General features: G+C 37.2%; 1 protein-coding gene across 5 annotated transcripts in view; it reads right to left on the reverse strand.

Annotated features, from left to right (window-relative positions):
* Positions 1-19,058, reverse strand: part of arvcfb (ARVCF delta catenin family member b) — a 430,881-nt gene that overhangs the window by 29,328 nt on the left and 382,495 nt on the right. The gene's annotated exons all lie outside the window — the stretch shown is intronic.

Consider the following 19,058-nt stretch of genomic DNA (forward strand, 5'->3'; position numbering starts at 1 on the left):
GGCGCATTGCGAATATCTACCCAGGTCTACATTTCAGGGAACAGCAAAATACATAACCGGAGGTACGTCTTCTCAAAGTTTTTGTTTTTGCAAACACACCAGAGGCTGCTGTATATGCTTTTTGATGATCTCAAATTTCTTTAGCGTGTCCTCTTCTCGCATAAACGCACCAGAGGGCGCAATATACATTTTAGCCGACCAGACCAGCTTGCAGTCGACTGATTGACTCACTGACCAACCCACCCCATCCCTAAACCCTACCGATAGTGTTTTCAAAAGCAATCTAAAGAAAGAAAAGCTGTCACAGCCATGTGATTTTACCATGTTTTCAGCCTGTTGTTTATTTATGTATTTATTTATTTATTTTCAGTTTCTGAAACCGTTCTTTGCCGGACTCGAACCTCGTCATCATGGTCAACTCCGCTTCACGTCACAAGTTCATCTGCTGGGGAAACCGGAAAAGCCATTCATATGGAGTTATGCAGTCAGCTTGTAGCACTAAAAGTCACAGAAGCCATCAGTGGCGTTACACCGCCCCACAGCATTCATTTAAAGACGAAATACAGCCATACGTACCTCTGGCTATATAATTCACGCTCTCCAGAAACGTAGACAGGGGTACATATCCACAATCAGCCTGTGTTGCAACATTAAAATATCTACCAAAAAAGTGTTAATAACCTGTCCATGTCCTAAGATAGTATACGCTCTAAAAATGCTGAGTTGTTTTAACTGAGTATTGGATGAATTATAGACAAACCCAAACATTGAGTTTTAAAAAGTGTAATATAAATTTCATTGAAAAAAAACAACACGATGTTGTGTGTCCATATTTAACTCAAAATTGGGTTGAAACAACCCAGCATTTTTAGTGCATTCAGGATGAGTGAATTACATTTGAAGACTCGGTAACACTTTATTTTGATGGTCCATTTGAGTATTAGTAGACTGTCTGCTTAATAACTGTTGATACTGCTCCTTCAACAGACATTTAAATGACTATAAGAAACTTGCAAGTACATGTCAACTTACACTAACCCTAACCGTCTACTTATAATCTAATGAGAATTAGTTGGCATGTAGATGCATAGTAACTTAAATACAACAAACGACCATCAAAATAAAGTGTGACCGGAGACTCTGCTGGGAAGTTTCATATCAAATTTGGTTCAAATATGGCGAAAAACTGTTGTGGAGTTTATTCATTTTATTTCCAATTGTTGGTCTTGTCCATATTTGACCTAAATTTTGAGTTGAAGCAACCTATTAATACTTCCACAAACTACTTGCGAACATTTGTGTACACATTGCACAAATGCTAGAACAAGCAAGTGTACACTGCAGTTCACTTCACAGCCATCAGTGTCACTATCAACAAGTGCTTTTTATATACACATTTCAGCTCTACATACAAAATTCTAATCCAAAAAATGAAACTTTTATGATTGCCTCCCATTGTTTCAAACTGCTATGAGTTAATTTAATCTGTTTAACACACACACACACACACACACACACACACACACACACACACACACACACACACACACACACACACACACACACACACACACACACACACACACACACACACACACACACACACACACACACACACTCACACTCACACACACACACACAATTTAAATGCTTCTCCCTTTTTGTCCTTCCAAAAAACGAGTGATGATCAAACGAGTTCAAATCAACACTGGACTCCAGTGAGATTCACTGTATGGCGATAAGAAAACACTGCAGAGTTCCACAGTATTTTTATTTATTTTTTTGGTATTTTCTGAAATTCAAACTTAATCATTTTTAAATAAGAGCCAAGTTTGACATGACAACTGTGAGAAAAATGATGACAGAATTGTACATTTCAGGGTTAACTAATTCTTATATTTCAATTAATATGGACAGAAAGTTGCAGCATTTGACTTCCTGAGAAAAAGCATTCAGTTGAAACCTTCAAGAGTGCAAACTCCACACATCCGTCATGCTCAGCAGTGGCGTAATACTAGTCATAGAGCGCACATGAACTCTCACCGTAGCCCGGGCCAGCATTACTCTAAGAGTGACCATGACGGATGTGTGGCGTTTCAGAAAGCCGCCTTCTTTTTCACTGCCACGTCAAGATTTACAGAAGTCTAGAAAAGTTCAAAGAAGCCCGAGCAATGATATTCCTACAAAGGCAGCAACACGTTGTAACTCAGTAACACATCAGAAATGAAGCTTGTGTGCAGAAAAAGAGCAATGTGTGTTTTCTGGTGTGTGTGTGACTGCATTAGAAAAGCTCAGCCTCTGCCTGGCTCAACTGCACTTTCTAAATGTGCACCTAACACCTATAATTTCCAGAGGGAAGAGTGGCCCTTCAGGATGTGGGCTGCTCACTATACATTTTTATTTCTGTCTGACTGATGGTTTGAGCGAAACAACTGTCCTTGCTGGAGTTTTTTCTTTCTATTTTGCAGTTTCCACACATTCACCACCACAATTACCATTTAAGGCTATTTTAAGTCCTTCTCCTCCCCACTGCTTTAAAATTCCCTTTGAGTGCGTTCCTGTGCAAGCCTTAGAGAGTGAGTGTGTGTATGAATTAGCTAATGCATGTGTTCACTTCGGTATTATGCTTTTGTACACAGAGCTAAGTGGAAAGTTATAAATCGCTCGGATATAGAGCTGCATTCTTTTACTCTGACAATATCAGCAATTCCTTATCTCTCATTCAAAACTAATTCAACATCGAAAAAAGTCAATGCTTCATATAGCGGAGAGATGATTGCCAGGTAGTTTAGATAAAGCTCAAACAAACCAATAAACACAAAAATCGCCTTATTAAATCAGCTTTTATTAAGTGGGAAAATAACTGTTACATTGATAAATAAATGGAGATTGTTTTCCACATATGACTGATGTTTTTGTTAAACACTTCCGCAAAATTCATGTGACAACGGTTTGATATTCAGGAGTCTGCAAGTCCACATTCCCCTTATTGCGCAATTCTTCCAGGCTGGATTTGGCTGGGAGTAGTAGTTACAAAACCGCACATTTAAAGCTGTGATGTAGGATTAGTTACTAAAAAACGTTTCTCCTTTAGAGAGAGAGATTAAAACAGCAGGAGATAAAATATAGGGCTCCGCAAATATCACTCATTCATGTCGGCATTCAACGTTCTCTACTTTGAAACGTACTGTAATGTTGAATACACTGAATGAGCTGTCCTACATATAAATGGCAAAGCCACTGTACACATAAAATAAGCGCTTTTCAAACATCCATACATCACCCCTGGTGCTTTATTATGTGAATGCAGTTTGCAATCCCAGTGGAAAAAGCTCGGGAAAGGATCATGATTCAGAGACACAGTCTTGCTTTTGCAATAATACTCTTTTAGTAGGTCAATAAAAAAAAACACTTTCAGAGCAGTTAGACACAGAACTTTTGGAACTTATGATTTGTCACCATCTTCTCAACTGCTACATAAATGGCTGAAATCAGAGTTTATTATTTATTTATTATGTTTTAATGTCATATTAGCAGCATTGGCTATATTCATGGCAAAACCTATACTAAGTCCCAATCCCAATTCTACCGCTAAAGCCGCCTTTCCACTGCACACGACTGTCGGAATACGCCCCCTTGTGGCAGTTGCCCAGAATTTTCAGTTTTGTCGTGCATTATGCGAGAGAAGCTAGATTCTCTCTGTGTCTGAAATAAAGGAGTGCAAAAGCAAGAACCATCCTTCTCTGTCCGTTCACCATGGTTAAATGAACGAATGACTGAATGAATGAATGAATACTAGAAAAATTTTGGAGGGAATGTAAAGACAACATAAAAAAATATGATATTTTTATTACTCATTTATGAATACAAATGTTTTTTAATATAAACTGTTTTTCTGATTAAAAAAATAATGAAAAACTACTATTTCTAATCTTGTGTGCATGGATCTACTTGGACAACACTGGAATACATCACATCCGGTCGGCCGGAAGCATACGCTCTAGTTGCAGGAGTTCAAATATTTTAATGGATCCACAGCTCAAATTGGATCCGAATTTTCCGTATACGGAGATGATCGGAACTCCACGCAGCTCCCGGACTAATCTCCATAGGAAATGAAGGACTTCCGGTCTGTCGCTTGTAATTTGCTGGTGCAGTGGAAAGGTGGCTTTAGCCCTCCCCCTTACCACTATCCCTCGTTTTGCGCGTTCACGTGAAATTCTTTTTAGCTTGATGGCGTAGGGCTAAGAGGTAGGTCTAGATAGGCCTTGAAACAGATTTTTCAGGACCACACTCGAAACCAAGGGGTACACAAATTTCCCAGAATACACCATCTACAATGGCAGCATGGCTGCACACGGAAGTAAGGAACTGCACAAATGAGTATTTTTTGTCATTATTACGAAGTTTTACAGCAGATAAGCACCTGCTTTAATATATTCATAACCGCGTTCGTGTTTTACTGTCATGCTTTTAAAAAAAAAACAATAAAGAAAGATACATTTTGCTATATATAATCCATAATAACTCTATGTAATAAATCTGTCACTCGATGACACTTGAATACTGTCAGAAAGGTCTATTGGCTGGGAATGACCTTTTTACCGTGTCTGGTATAACGTTAAATTTGTTTTTGTTTGTTTAGATGAATATGGCCACGGTGTAAATGCACAGTACAGTGATGTTATGCCGCATTATATCATTATGATAACACGATATCACGATAATCACTGCCTTCAGTGATTTCCTGAAGATAAATACCAAATACAACTGGAATAACTCGTCGATCTAATATGAAGCAAGAGATCACAATGACATATAATGACATGTGCAGGTGTTGTAGTGCTGTCCCATTTTTAGAGGTAAAATCTGAAGTCCCTCCACTTCACACTCTGTTTCAAGGGCCAAGGGGAAGGGGTAGGGTAAAAAATAGAATTAGGAATGAGCCTAAATATACAATGTATAACATGCAATCTTATCAGTTTCTTAATAAACTTTCTTTGTACAAAAAAACATAAAAAATAACAACAACAACAACACTAAAAGGAATCATAGACAATCTTTTAGTTTGATTAATGATAAATATTCTAAAATTACTCCAGAAGACACCTTTTTAAACATTTCACTTTAAATATTTCCTGAATAAAAATGTTCTCTAATATTATTTTAAAATACACATTCTAATAAAATATGTTTTATCATCAAAATATTCTTACACAAGACACAAATAGGTTTTTCTTCCCCTTTCAATCAATATGGGTGTGTAAGTGTTGAGTGGTATGTACCCTGAAATCAGTGTTAACGACAAACAAACAAACAAACAAACAAACAAACAACAAAAAAAGCTTTAGCTAATTGGAATAAAAAACTAAATCCTAAAAACAAAAAGTATAAAAATTACAAAAAAATAATACTATTATTCAAGTATTATAATCTTTAAATAACAAACAACTGAATAAGGATTATATGAATGACTATATAAATTGTAATAAAAAAATCAAAGATTACATATTAAAATAAATAATAATAAAATAATAATATTAAATTAAAATAAATAAAAAATATAAAATTTAGTAATACATTACTATGTTAATGGATGTAACCAAAGCACTGACTGAAAACAAAAAATGACCCCCAATCCCCATAAAAAAAATAAATAAATTAAGAAAGATGTTTCTCAAACTTTAGCAGTCGTCAAGAATACACATTTTGATACAACGAGCTGAAGATATTTGACTACTCTTCTTAGTTTATGAGGAGAATTGTGTATGCTTGAATGTGTGAATGTAGATGAAGAGAATAAAGAGTGGTTTCTCCCCTGAGGTGTCTCCGGAGGCAAAAAATGAGTCATGGCCATTCAACTGCAGGCAGACCTGAATGACAGTCTACCTTTGGAGAGAGCTTCACTCTTACTCTTTATGTGATTGCTTGTGAGTTGAATCCACAAAGTGGCAGGAACTTTGAATGCCAACAGACAGCAGCAAAAGGAAGGTGGTAATGGCTTACAGTCAACATCACAGCATCTGTGCTCATACAGGCTGCCCATGGAGAGACAAAGTAGGCAAGTCTGCAGGGAATAGGATGCACCAACAAAGCACCTTTCTTTTCTGAACCCCTCATCCCTCCACAGGCCACTGAAACGGAATGGTCATGCCTGTCGAATATTTGATTTCCTCTGGAAATAATTCTTTATAGATTGAGTGCCTTTGACCAGCTCTTAAAATGCTCTGGTTCATTCCTAAAAGTGTCTTCACGTTCTTTCCTCTTTGCTCTGTCTGGCCAAGTCCTACTGTGACATCCCAGACCAGCCTGTCACCGCTCACCCAAGGAGATCTTTTCACTTTCTATTTGCCATTAATAGGTTGTATTATGTGGAGTGTCAGTCTTCAAAACACCCTTCCTAACAGAGCCTTTCCCTCTCTATTCATCCACTTCCTTCACTCTATCCTTCAACCAACAAAACGTCAACCAACATCAAGTTTTTTAGGTGAAAACGTGATCCTCTGTGATTCATATAACCAAATCAGTTAAAAAAAAACATTTTTTAAAAACTAAACATTTATTAAAGGGGTGGTCCAGAGTGTATTTTTAAGGCTTGGTGGTGTTTTTAAGATGCAAAGCAGTGTGTACTCATGCTTCATTTGTAAAGCATCACATTTTTTTTCATATATCTTACTTTGATTAAATACAGTTATTCAGCTAACATGAAAACGACTCTGATTTGAAAACTGGCTCTGATTGGTCAGCTAACATCATGTGCTGTGATTTGCGGATCGGCTGTATGTCATCAGGAAAATCGTCACACCCCTACAAGCACGCGCTTTTGCGCCTTGTAAACACTGTCAGTCAGAGTAGCTGTTAGCCGTATCAGTTTGAGCCTGAATCAGACTGAAAATGACACAGAGGACACAGCTGAACCTCACGCCTGCTCTCTAAAATCAAACCTGACAACTGTCTTTCACATACAGTATATTCGGAATGAGCATGTGTAAGTAAACATTCATATATCTTTTGTGGGTTCGTTATTTGAGATGTAGAAGGCAGGGAAAGCGTCCGCATAGAGAGACACTGCAGCGCTGGTGAAGACAGTAGGGGTTTACAGCGGTTTGACGGATAAATATGAATTTGTAGCTATATTGTTAACGTGCCAAACAGCATTACCCGTTCTTTACATCCTTGTTTACGTCCTTGCTACAACATACCATTAACACTAGAAATTGTGCATGTAATTGATCAATTTTAAGAAACAAAAATACCTACAGGTTATCGCTTAATCCACAGCTTCTTCTATTATGGTTGGAGCTGCTCATTCTTTGAGGATTTTTTAGCCGAATCCAGCACTGAACTGGGAGAGATTCTGAAAGCTGTTCTTTGTAAAATGCTAGCTATATATATTAATATTTCTCTGGAACATAATTAAAATTAAACTGTAAGCACTTCTGTCTTTGTGTCGTGTCCTTTGGAAGCCCCAAATACAGAAACAAAACAAGCTCTATGGAAATACCAGCGTTTGGACAGCATTTTAGCTTTCTTTGGATGTAGGCTGTCTGGATGTAGGCTGTGCTAAGCTAAATCTGTAAAAGCCAATGTCTCCCTTTGCATTGGACTTTGAGCTTATTACATTCAGAGACGTTGTTTAAGTTCACACAGCTACATCACACATCAACTAAAGTTTAAAATATGATATCGAAGTGGACCACCCCTTTAAGAAATAACTGTTACACCTCTAGTGTCCTTTATACTCTAATAGTCAATGGAGGAAAGTCAATTATTCATTTATACTATATTAACACCTAAAGGCAATGTTTAGATGTTGTTTTAAGAAAATACCAGGACAACCTTGTAGTATAATTGCAACATTATCATTAACAATATTCAGAGTTATCTACTTGTATAAAATGGTATAAAAATAAAGATGACCCGAATTGACCAGCCTGGAGCATGAGCGTCTTACTGTATAATGAGACATTTTTTAAATAATTTGCAGCAGAGGCTGTGGATTAATAAGATAATAAAAGCTAATAAAGGGCTGCATGGTGGCGCAGTGGGTAGCATGTTCACCTCACAGCAAGAAGGTCACTGGTTCGAGCCTCGGCTGGGTCAGTTGGCGTTTCTGTGTGGAGTTTGCACGTTCTCCCCGTGTTCGCGTGGGTTTCCTCCAGGTATTCCACAGTTTGCCCCACAATCCAAAGACATGTGGTACCGGTGAATTGGGTGAGCTAAATTGTCCGTAGTGTATGAATGTGAATGAGTGTGTATGGATGTTTCCCAGTGATGGGTTGCAGCTGATAAGGGCATCTGCTGCATAAAATACTTTCTGGATGAGTTGGTGGTTCATTCCGATGTGGCGACCCCAGATTAATAAAAGGACTAAGCCGAAAGAAAATGAATGAATGAATGAATAATGGAAATAAAGTTGTAAATAATGTTTAGTTTCTTGCATAGACCTATCATCTCACTTAATGAGACCTCAATGTGTTGTCAGTTTGTTGTTATTCATTTATTTTTGCTGTATATGTTGAATCTAAAAATATAGACTGACTTACTTTCTAATCACTGAGAACCACGGTTTTATGGAGCTAATAATATGCCAAAACAATCTGAATTTAAATCGTGTTAATTTGAATTATTGACAATTGTAATTTAATAAATCTGAATTTTTATATGCCTTTAAAATTTGTTTTGAATTTCTTAATTTGAATTAGAATTTCTTAATTTGAATTTGAATTTCATAACTTGAATATTGAACATCTGAAATGTAAGACAACTGAATTTTTATAAACGTATTTTCAAACTTTAGATTTTTTTGTGTTCTGAATTCACAGACTGCAGATTTCCAGTTGGTAAAAATAGAGTTTCAGGTTTTCAGGATGAAGAAATTCCGAACATCAAATTCAATATTCTAAAAGTCAAAACCAGAAATTCACATCATGAAATTCAGATTCAGCAGAAAATAGTTCAGGGATGTTCAACAGGTAAGAGTAGATGAGAAGAACAGGGAAGAATCACTCGCCGCTGCTTGATTCATAGATATGGATGAAGTACAGAGTGCAAATTACGAGGGTGTTTTTTTTTTTTTTTGGAGGGGGGGGGGGGTGTCTGGAAATAGGTAAAAAAATAAATGTTATTTTAGTGTTATTTAATGTCATTTCAGATATCCATCTGCAGCCTATGAATTCAGAACACATTGTCAATAATTCAAATTGACACAATTCGAATTCAGATTGTTTTGGCATATTATTAGCTCCATTAGTTTCAGCCAAAGATCTTTAATGTCTTTTAACATATCTTGGATGCTCTGTGGTTAAATAAACAGCAAATGTTCATCTTAAGGGTGAACTATTTCTGTATGTAACCTGAGAGTCTGATACTCTAATAACATTGATACAGTATAGTCATGGTCAACAGAATGTTTAATCGAAATAAAGCGAATTCTGAGAATGTAGAATTTAACAATAAATAAATCTATCTTTACCAGGACTGATTTGTGTCAGTATGGATACTTTCCATTATTTCCTGTGGGTTTTAAACTCGATGCGCCTCAGGGTGAAGGGGAATGTTTATTTGAGCCCCAAAGCTTGCCAAGAATACATTTTCAGCAGCTGTGAAACCTTTCGAGTGACTATCTAGTGAAGAACTGTTAAATAAATACATTGTAGAGAAAATGGACGAATGTTATTGCAACAATCCATGTTTATATCCGGTGATGGAGCACATACTGGCATTAGAATCCGGTGCCAGAAAAGATGACAAAGATATCCTTAATCTCATATTTTCCTGTGGTCGATTAATAAAAAAACCTGACAGGTTGAATTTACTAAAACCTTGATCAATCTATCATGGAGCAAAAAACAAAACAAAAAACAGTAGCAGCTAAACTGATTGGGAGAGATAAATCTGCGAGTAAGAGGAAATTGAACTGCATTATTGAATTTGTACAGATCTACAGGTCAGATAAAGTATCAAATTAGCCCTGCATCTTCTTTAAACAATACTAGTTGGATATGCCTACGGTAGATGATTGAATGAGTATTGAAGGGGAAGGAGGAGATGAGGAAAAAAGCTCTTCTGTAGGATTTTATACACAGAGCAGCTGAAGCACACAGAAGAGGAGACGATCACACACCAGCACTTCAAAAAAGCCATCAGTCCAATAGCACAACCTACCAAACATCTGACCACGCTAGCTAACCTATTCATTAATAGACTTTGAAGAAGAAGAGAGAGGAAATAAAAAAAAGAGACACAAACATCTAGGTTACAGGAGATGCTACATTCAGCTCAGATCCAAAACCTACAAAGCTGCCTACCCAGACAGCTAGACAGCATTTTTAAACATCAGAGGTGCTCTGTGGATGTTAAGGCTGTTTGAAAAAGTAGGCAGCCATATTATACTACCTTCAAAAGCACAACTGTGGTCAAAATCCATGAAAGCATCCTTCGCTTCTTTCAAAAGAGTGTGTTAGAGAAAGAAAGAAAGAAAGAAAGAAAGAAAGAAAGAAAGAAAGAAAGAAAGAAAGTAAAAACAGAAAAAAAAATGTTACCAATACTGAGGTACAGCGCTCTAACAATTTGACGGAAATGCGCCTAATTCACATTTGGCATTTACATTTTTTTTTTACAAAATTTTAAAAGACATTTTAGGATGGAAACATGGCTAGTCACCATGCTTCAGAAAATAAATAAAATAGAAAGTAATTGATTCATTCATTTCTTCATTTTCTTTTCGGCTTTGTCCCTTTATTATTCTGGGGTCGCCACAGCAGAATGAACCGCCAACTTATCCAGCATATGTTTTACGCAGCAGATGCGCTTCCAGCTGCAACCCATCACTGGGAAACATCCATACACACTCATTGACACACATACATTATGGACAATTTAGCTTACCCAATTCACCTATAGCACATGTCTTTGGACTTGTGGGGGAAACCGGAGCACCTGGAGGAAACCCACGCCAACACTGGGGAGAACTTCACACAGAAACCCCAACTGACCCAGCCGAGGCTCGAACCAGCGACCTTCTTGCAGTGAGGCGAACGTTCTACCACCGTGCAGCCCATAGAAAGTAATATATATATATATATATATATATACACACATTTTATTTTAAATTAAAGCACATTACAAAATTGGTGACCAGTGGTTTTTTACTGATATACATATTTCTAAGGGTTTACTTAATTTTGGTAACAACCCAAGAAATCCATATATGCAAACAAAACTAATTAGTTTATAAATTAAATGACATGTAATAAAATGACATGACAACGGGAAAAAGAATTGAACACATGAAGAAAGAAAGGTGTAGTGTCAGTTAAAGCCCAGACAGCAGCTAAAATCTCTCTGAAATATATATGTTAACGGCAATGTGTGAAATTTGGCATTCTACAGAATACCAAGAAAATATACAGTTTAGAATGCCTAAAATCGAATGTCAAAGTATGAAATATTGCTACATTGCCAAGGCATTCTATAGAATGCAGAGTTGCCGTGCAGTAAAGTATGTAACTGGCTTACCTCTGCCATTTTTCCCACCACTGATGTTGGCGGTGGCGCTCGGTTCATTGTCAGATGATGCCGATCGAAGCACACGAGTGTTGAACAATATTTTAAGACAGCATATTGCCAGTAGGCAGAGGTTCCACCACCACATGCCAGACAACATTGTCATAATTTTTCTCATGACGCCAGTGAATATTATCCAGCTGAGGTTCCACAGACGCTCTCCTGTAACTTTCCCTATGGATTGTTGTGTGGCCATGTCGGAAGGGTGTGTAGTGCCAGGGCAGGAATCACACCATGTTGACTTGCAACGACGGTTCTACAATTAACGATCTCAAGTAAGAGTCAATGCTGCTATAAACTGCGTGTTTTAAAACCAAAACCAGTTACTAAAAAAATATTATTCTGCCTAGGAATTGTAAAGAGTACCTAGGAAAAGTACACAAAATCTTTACAAAAACTGAAATTTCATACTTTACATAATACAATCAGCTATTCTATACATCTCCTAGGCATTCTATAGAATACCGGGATTTCACACATTGCCGGTAACATACAGTTGAAGTCAGAATTATTAGCCCCCCTGAGTTATTAGCCCCCCTGTTTATTTTTTCCCTCATTTTCTGTTTAACGGAGAGAAGATTTTTAAACACATTTCTAAACATGATAGTTTTAATAACTCATTTCTAATAACTGATTTTTTTTATCTTTGCCATGATAACAGTACATAATATTTGACTAAATATTTTTCAAGACACTTCTATACAGCTTAAAGTGACATTTAAAGGCTTAACTAGGTTAATTAGGTTAACTAGGCAGGTTAGGGTTATTAGGTAAGTTATTGCATTACAATGGTTTGTTCTGTAGACTATCGAAATAAAAATTATCTTAAAGGGGCTAATAATTTTGACCTTAAAATGAATTAAAAAAATAAAAACTGCTTTTATTTTAGCTGAAATGAAACAAATAAGACTTTCTCCAGAAGAAAAAATATTATCAGACATACTGTGAAAATTTCCTTGCTGTGTTAAACATCATTTGGGAAATATATAAAAGAGAAAAAATAAATAAATCAATAATAATTCTGACTTCAACTGTATATACACATTTCAGTATTACAAACATCACTCATTAAGGCTAAATTTCAGGTAAGATGATACCTTTTCAGAATTTTCAGATCTTCTAAAATCTTCTATGGACAATAAAACCCAGTTTAATGTAATCTATAATTCTGTAACATCCTGGAAAAAAAAAAAAAAAAAAAGAGGCAGTTTTTGGGGTTCACCTTAAGCTCTGGCTCATTTAACTTTCCGACAGACCCAAATGGCGGCTCGTGCCATGCTTCGGGAATGAAGGGAGCAGGAGATGGCATGCAGAACACACAGCCAAAGCACTTAACATGATGCAAGCTCTAGTGTTATGCCCTCATTGTATGATAATGACATGTTAATTCAAATCTTTAGCAAAACAACACAAGGTACAAATTGTTCAGTGAATACTAAGCAGCAGATTAAATCGGGCAGAAGCATTATATTGATGTCAAATCAGTAAAAGAGAGATGCCTACAGGCTAAAAATCACATGGCTGATGTAAACTGTTTTCGTGAAAATACACAGTGCTGCGTGAATGTTTTTCCAGTGAGAATGCGTTTTTATCATCTACATCGTCTGACAGCCATTTCACCAAGGACTGAAATACACACCGAGTTTCAGGGGGACAAGACAAAAACCAACCACATTGTTTGAACAGTCTGCTACAGATTCTAGGGACGCATCTGTCAGATTTTAATGCTGTGACCGAACACACACACACACAAATACACACACACAAACACAAAAAACACAGCTCCAATCCAAAGAATTTCATAACAAGCTGTCTTGCTGCCTACTGCCTACATAGGGAGGGAGCTGTCTTCTAAGGCAGCATCCTGTCATCAAGGTCTCAGGAATGACTAGTGTGGAGCATGCTACATATAAACAACTTACAGCAAAAACTGAGCTCTACTCAGAAGACCTGACTTGGAAATGAGTTTAATTGATTTAGAGTGACTAAGATTTAGAGTTCAAAATTAGCATGCTAATAAGCTAACATTCAAGTACTCTAATAAGCAAAAATACTAACTAAAATGCAATTAATGTTTTTTTTTCTCACAATTGAACATGTCAAATGTATTACAAAAGTGGTTGAATAACCAAGTCCACGGAAAATTTCTTACTCCCTTTCGAGTAAGAAGCCTGAATAATCCCATCAGTACCCTCAGCTAAACCTGTAATAATAGCATCTTTGGCTTTTTAAAACAAGCATCAGAGGTTTCCATTGACAATGTGATTTTGCAGCACTGAACAATGTAGTCAATCAGAGACATGTCTGCTTATATACTGAAAGCAGTGGTTAAACAGATGTGCTTATTACCACTTTTTTTGTTTATTGTTTTATTCAGTGCTGAGTTCCACACTCTCTTCGTTCATGGTCAAGCTTTCTATTTACGTCCATCAAACAAAATGTTGTTGCGAGTTTGTTTCTCACAGTTATATTTGTCAGTGGAAAAAACAGACCATTTTTGTGTAAACTTGTTCTGCTGTGATGCTAATGACAATGTCAGAATTGCGTATGATGACCAGTCCAGATCTAGAGCCCTATTATGCACCCGGTGCAATAAGGCACAAGATGTGTTTGCCGTGACGTGTTGCTATTTTCAGACCAGCGCAACCCTAATTTTCCAGTTTTTCATCACGTTGTTTAAATAGCAAATCCATTTACGCCACTTTGTAGACTCATGGGTGTTCCGGTCTAGAAAAGAGGTGTGTTATGCGCCTCGCTTACACATAGCAACATGCAGGATGTACAGAAATATGCAGATATCTTTACAAATTAAGAAGAATTAAAGGATTAAAATATTACAAACATTATTACTTTCTACATAAATATAAAAACCACTGCCTCCATGCCTTCTTCATCTCGGGGGGCTTTTTTCAGTTTATTCACGGCAACTTGCTTTTGTATAATGTTATTATTAGCAGTATTATTTTTTATTATAAAAATATTTATATTTGTTTTTATTAAAAACAAGCTTGCATTTGTCCCCCTGTCAGGTTTTCGACCATATGGGGCATATCACGTGTGTTTGGATATAATTGACCACACTTTGTTTTTTCTGTACATTTATTCGTTTGCTGGTAATTAGAACTGCATTTAGAAATAGTTTTGAAACAAATCTTTGCGCTTAAACTAAATTACATATGTAGGCTAATGGATGTCTACAGTGGAGTGTACAACACTGTTTCCTTATCCACGAAAGAGAAAGAGAAAGTAAAGGCTGATTGGAGGAGGCTCCTTCTTTATCCTCGCGCTGCAGATGGTCTGTTTAACTGTTTTCTGGCTAGTAAAGCATTCAGTTTTTCCACTTACAAAGTCCGCCATTTAAATAGCAGACATGCCATGACATGACACAACTGACTCTTAAAGGGAATGGGAGATGAGTCTCTGATTGCTTTAATGCACGCTATGCTCAAAACACACCCATAAGTCATTAAGAGAATAAGCACAACCCTGTTAGACCATGCGCCACAGAGCGTATTTTTCCGTCCTTAAAATAGCAAAAGAGGATTCAGACACTCCCTTATTGCTTTCGCGGCATGCACTTTAGACTTTGTGCCTAGATCTTTAAAATAGAACCCCTAATGTGAAATCAACAAATCAGAGAAATCACAATCTATTTTCTGATTGGTTAAAATGAACAGAGAATATCTTGTGCTTTTCTATAGGCACTTTGGCATTTTCTAGTCTATGGTATCTTAATAAAAAAAGAAATCATACTCAACAATATTGTGATTTTTTTTTCTATTTTAATATGATCATATTTCTCTAGCATAGTCATGTATTTATAACTTCCTTGAATTTGTCCTCAGTATTATATTTATTTGCTTACTGTGTCTCTTTTTATGCATTATGCATTGTAGGATTACTTCCTCTGTGATGGATACATATTACGCTGCCTTAGAATCTGGCCAAAACAAGCTGTGTTAGCCGGCAGTATAATTAAGTTGCTTACCTTTTGGAACAGCCTTGGGAGAGGGCCAAAAACACCTTAAAATACTGAGTGTGTAGACAGCTTAGTAACGTTTGAAGCAGAGCTACACAGTTTAAAATGTGTGCATGAACAACAGTGGCAGTCTTACAAATTCCACTCACTCTCCATTTCTTGTTTGCAATCCTCTTCCTCCTCCAGCCTTCATCTGTTTCTCTGTCTCCAGCAGACTCTCGAGCTGACACACTCTCTCTCTTTTCTAGCTGTATACTGTCTTTGTTAGGCTTGCCTGAGTCATTGCTAGGACGCTGGTAGCGGATGATATGTCTGATCTGCTTTGCCTGGAGAAGGATGTTCCTTTGCAGGCTTGATGTCATATCCCATTCTTCACGACCCACCTTCCTGCCATCTTGTGCTCGAGCACATGATAAATAATCACACAGTCTCAGTTTCCCTTTTTCACAAGCTCTGTGTCTTTTATTTCTCCCTGGCTATTCATCTACCAGTCCTCCAATTGCTAATTCTTTATTTGCCACAAAAAAAAAAAAAAATGTATATGCACTCATCGGCCACTTTATTAGGTACACCTAACTTGTACTGGGTTGAACCCCTTTTGCCATCAGAACTGCCTTAATCCTACATGGCATAGATTCAACAAGGTACTGAATATATTATTCTGAGATTTTGGTCCATATTGACAAGGTAGCATCACACAGTTGCTGCAGATTTGTCAGCTGCACATCCATGATGCGAATGTCCTGTTTACCACAATCACCACATCCCAAAGGTGACCTGTTGGATTGAGTCTGGTGACAATGGAGGCCATTTGAGTACAGGGAACTCATTGTCATGTTCAAGAAACCGGTCTGTAAACCCTAGAGATGGTTATGCGTGAAAATCCCAGTAGATCAGCAGTTTCTGAAATACTCAGATGAGCCAGTCTGGCACCAACAACCATGCTATGTTCAAAGTCACTTAAATCCCCTTTCTTCCCTATTCTGATGCTCAGTTTGAACTACAGCAGATCTTCTTGACGATGTCTACATGCCTAAAAGCATTGAGCCGTTATTTAGCTGCCATGTTATTGGCTGATTAGAAATTTGTGTTAACGAGCAGTTGGACAGGTGTACCTAATAAAGTGGCCAGTGAGTGTATATTTATAGTCTCCAGTTGGATTTAACCAAGCAAATAGCTAAGAGCCTTCCATTAGATAAATACTGTATGGATGATTATGTTTCTGCTGGTAACAAGTTATTAATTTAACCATAACTAATGCAGTGAGTATAATTTCAAATTTTTTTAACAATCATATTGAAAGACACACCCTGTGGTCAAGGACAATATCCAAGTATTAGCATGTATCAAGCAAAGAAAATATCTAAGGAGATTGCAGAAACTGCTTAAACAGGGTACTGTCCAACACATTATTAAAAACTGGAAGGATAGTGGGGAACCATCATCTGTGAGAAAGAAATGTGGTCGGGAAAAAAAAAAATCACATAAGCGTCTAGTGAAATCAAATCGTAAATAAACAACAGTAGAACTCACAGTTATGCTTTATAGTGATTTCTATGCTCACAATGTGAGGGGAATTCAAGAGGTTAAAGGGATTCAAAGGATGGTTAAGGGAGCATGAGATTCTTTTACACATGGATTGGCCACAACAGAGTCCAGACCTGAACTCTATTTTTAAGATGAGCTGAAAAAGACTTTACAAAGTGGTCCAACTCTCCTACCATCAATACAAGACCTTGGTAAAAAATGAATGAACGTTGTGACATCACAAAAGCAAATTATAATAATTCCACGGTGAATACATACCTTATTCAAATCTAATAGTGGTCCATTAATATATTACATATTTGTTTTGGACAGGCTTTATTTATAAATAAGAAACCTGGCCAGTGTTGAGCACAAATTACAATCTCATAAATAAAGGCCAGTCCTCAGAGATACTCCTCCTCTTGCTCCTGCATTTTGCAAATGACAGTTTTCACTTTAAAAAGTTCATTTATAAAATAGCATGTTTGCAAAACAGGAAACAATAAACGCTGGCAGCTCTTTGTGTAGACGCCACTGACGGGCTGCCTAGTAATCTGTGCCTAATTGCATTCAAGTATGTGTGTGTGTGTAAAGCATCGCTCTGAGAAACAGAAACATCCTCTTCTGGCTGAAAAGCAGCACACAAAGGCCCCGATGGGAGGGCAAATCACACTCTATTCCCTCCCGGTAGTTTAATTCAGCCCTGTAATTATTGCCTAAGCCATTAGGCCAGTGAAGAATGGTTTGCTGCATCACGTACAGATGCTGGGTATTATTATGCACAAGCCCTCATCTACTCAGACAGACTTTAATAATTGAAAAGGGATAGTAATAAACATAACTATTATTAATAGGATTTAGTAAATAATAGACATTAAAAAGCAAGCCCAAACAAATGACTCACTGATGAGATTTTATGGTGGACAATGGCTCATTTTCACACGCATTGTACCTGTACTCATCATCATGTACCCATTAGACAGTGTCTGTCCAACTTGTTTTCACAGACAATAACATATGCATAATGATGCATATCATCTATTACATCCGTCATTAAGCAATCACTGACCTTCTGGCATCAAGCTCTATCCACAAGCTCCTTCAAGATTTTAAGCATCTATTCAGCACTGGCCAAATCCTAAATCAGTGAGCCATCACTTGAATGTTAATAAACTCTGCGTATCCATTGTTGACAAGGCCAGTGGAAAATGCAGGATATGACAATGACATTCTGCTGGAAGAGCTTGATTAAGTAAACCTTACTCTACTGCCATGAATCTGGAGGCAGATTCCAATCTGAAGGGAGCATCCTAATGCCCTACACACCGGGGAGAAAAAGGGGCCACTTTAGAGGACACTTAAGGAGAAAAAAAGTGTTTGAAACCACTTTGGAGAAAAAAAAAAAGCAATGAACAGCAACAGCAATACCATGTTACTAATATATTGCAAATAAATTTGAACATTATAATGTTTTTAAAAGGATTGTTTATACGTGTTTGTAAAACTTGATGTCTATTCTTTGAATGCTGCACGTACTATATAGTCACACACACACACACTGTATCTACGCTTAAACACGTGTACTTTTGAAGCCTACACTTAATAAACCACAAAACTAGGTAAGAGACAAAATAAGGGTAAATTTGAGGAAAATGAGATTTAGGCCCCGTTTACACTAATGCGTTTTCGTTTTAAAACGCTTAAGTTTAGCTACGGTTACGCCATCCGTCCACACTACGCCGGAGTTTTAGAGCTCCGAAAACAGAGGGTTTTGAAAACGCTGGAGAGGCCGTTTTCATTCTAAAAGGCTGCTGCTCCGTGTCAGTGTGAATGGGGAAAACGGAGACATCTGAAAACGGAGGCGGGGCTGCAGACATTCGCTTATTTGATTGGGGCTTTTTCCTCAATATTAAGTAGCCTACACACAGTTCAGTCCTGCATCCTCTCCTTGTAAGTTCAGACTTCGCACGTTTGATATGGAAAA

This window comes from Danio aesculapii, chromosome 5 (genome assembly GCF_903798145.1).
Source record: "Danio aesculapii chromosome 5, fDanAes4.1, whole genome shotgun sequence".
Lineage (NCBI taxonomy): Eukaryota > Metazoa > Chordata > Actinopteri > Cypriniformes > Danionidae > Danio > Danio aesculapii.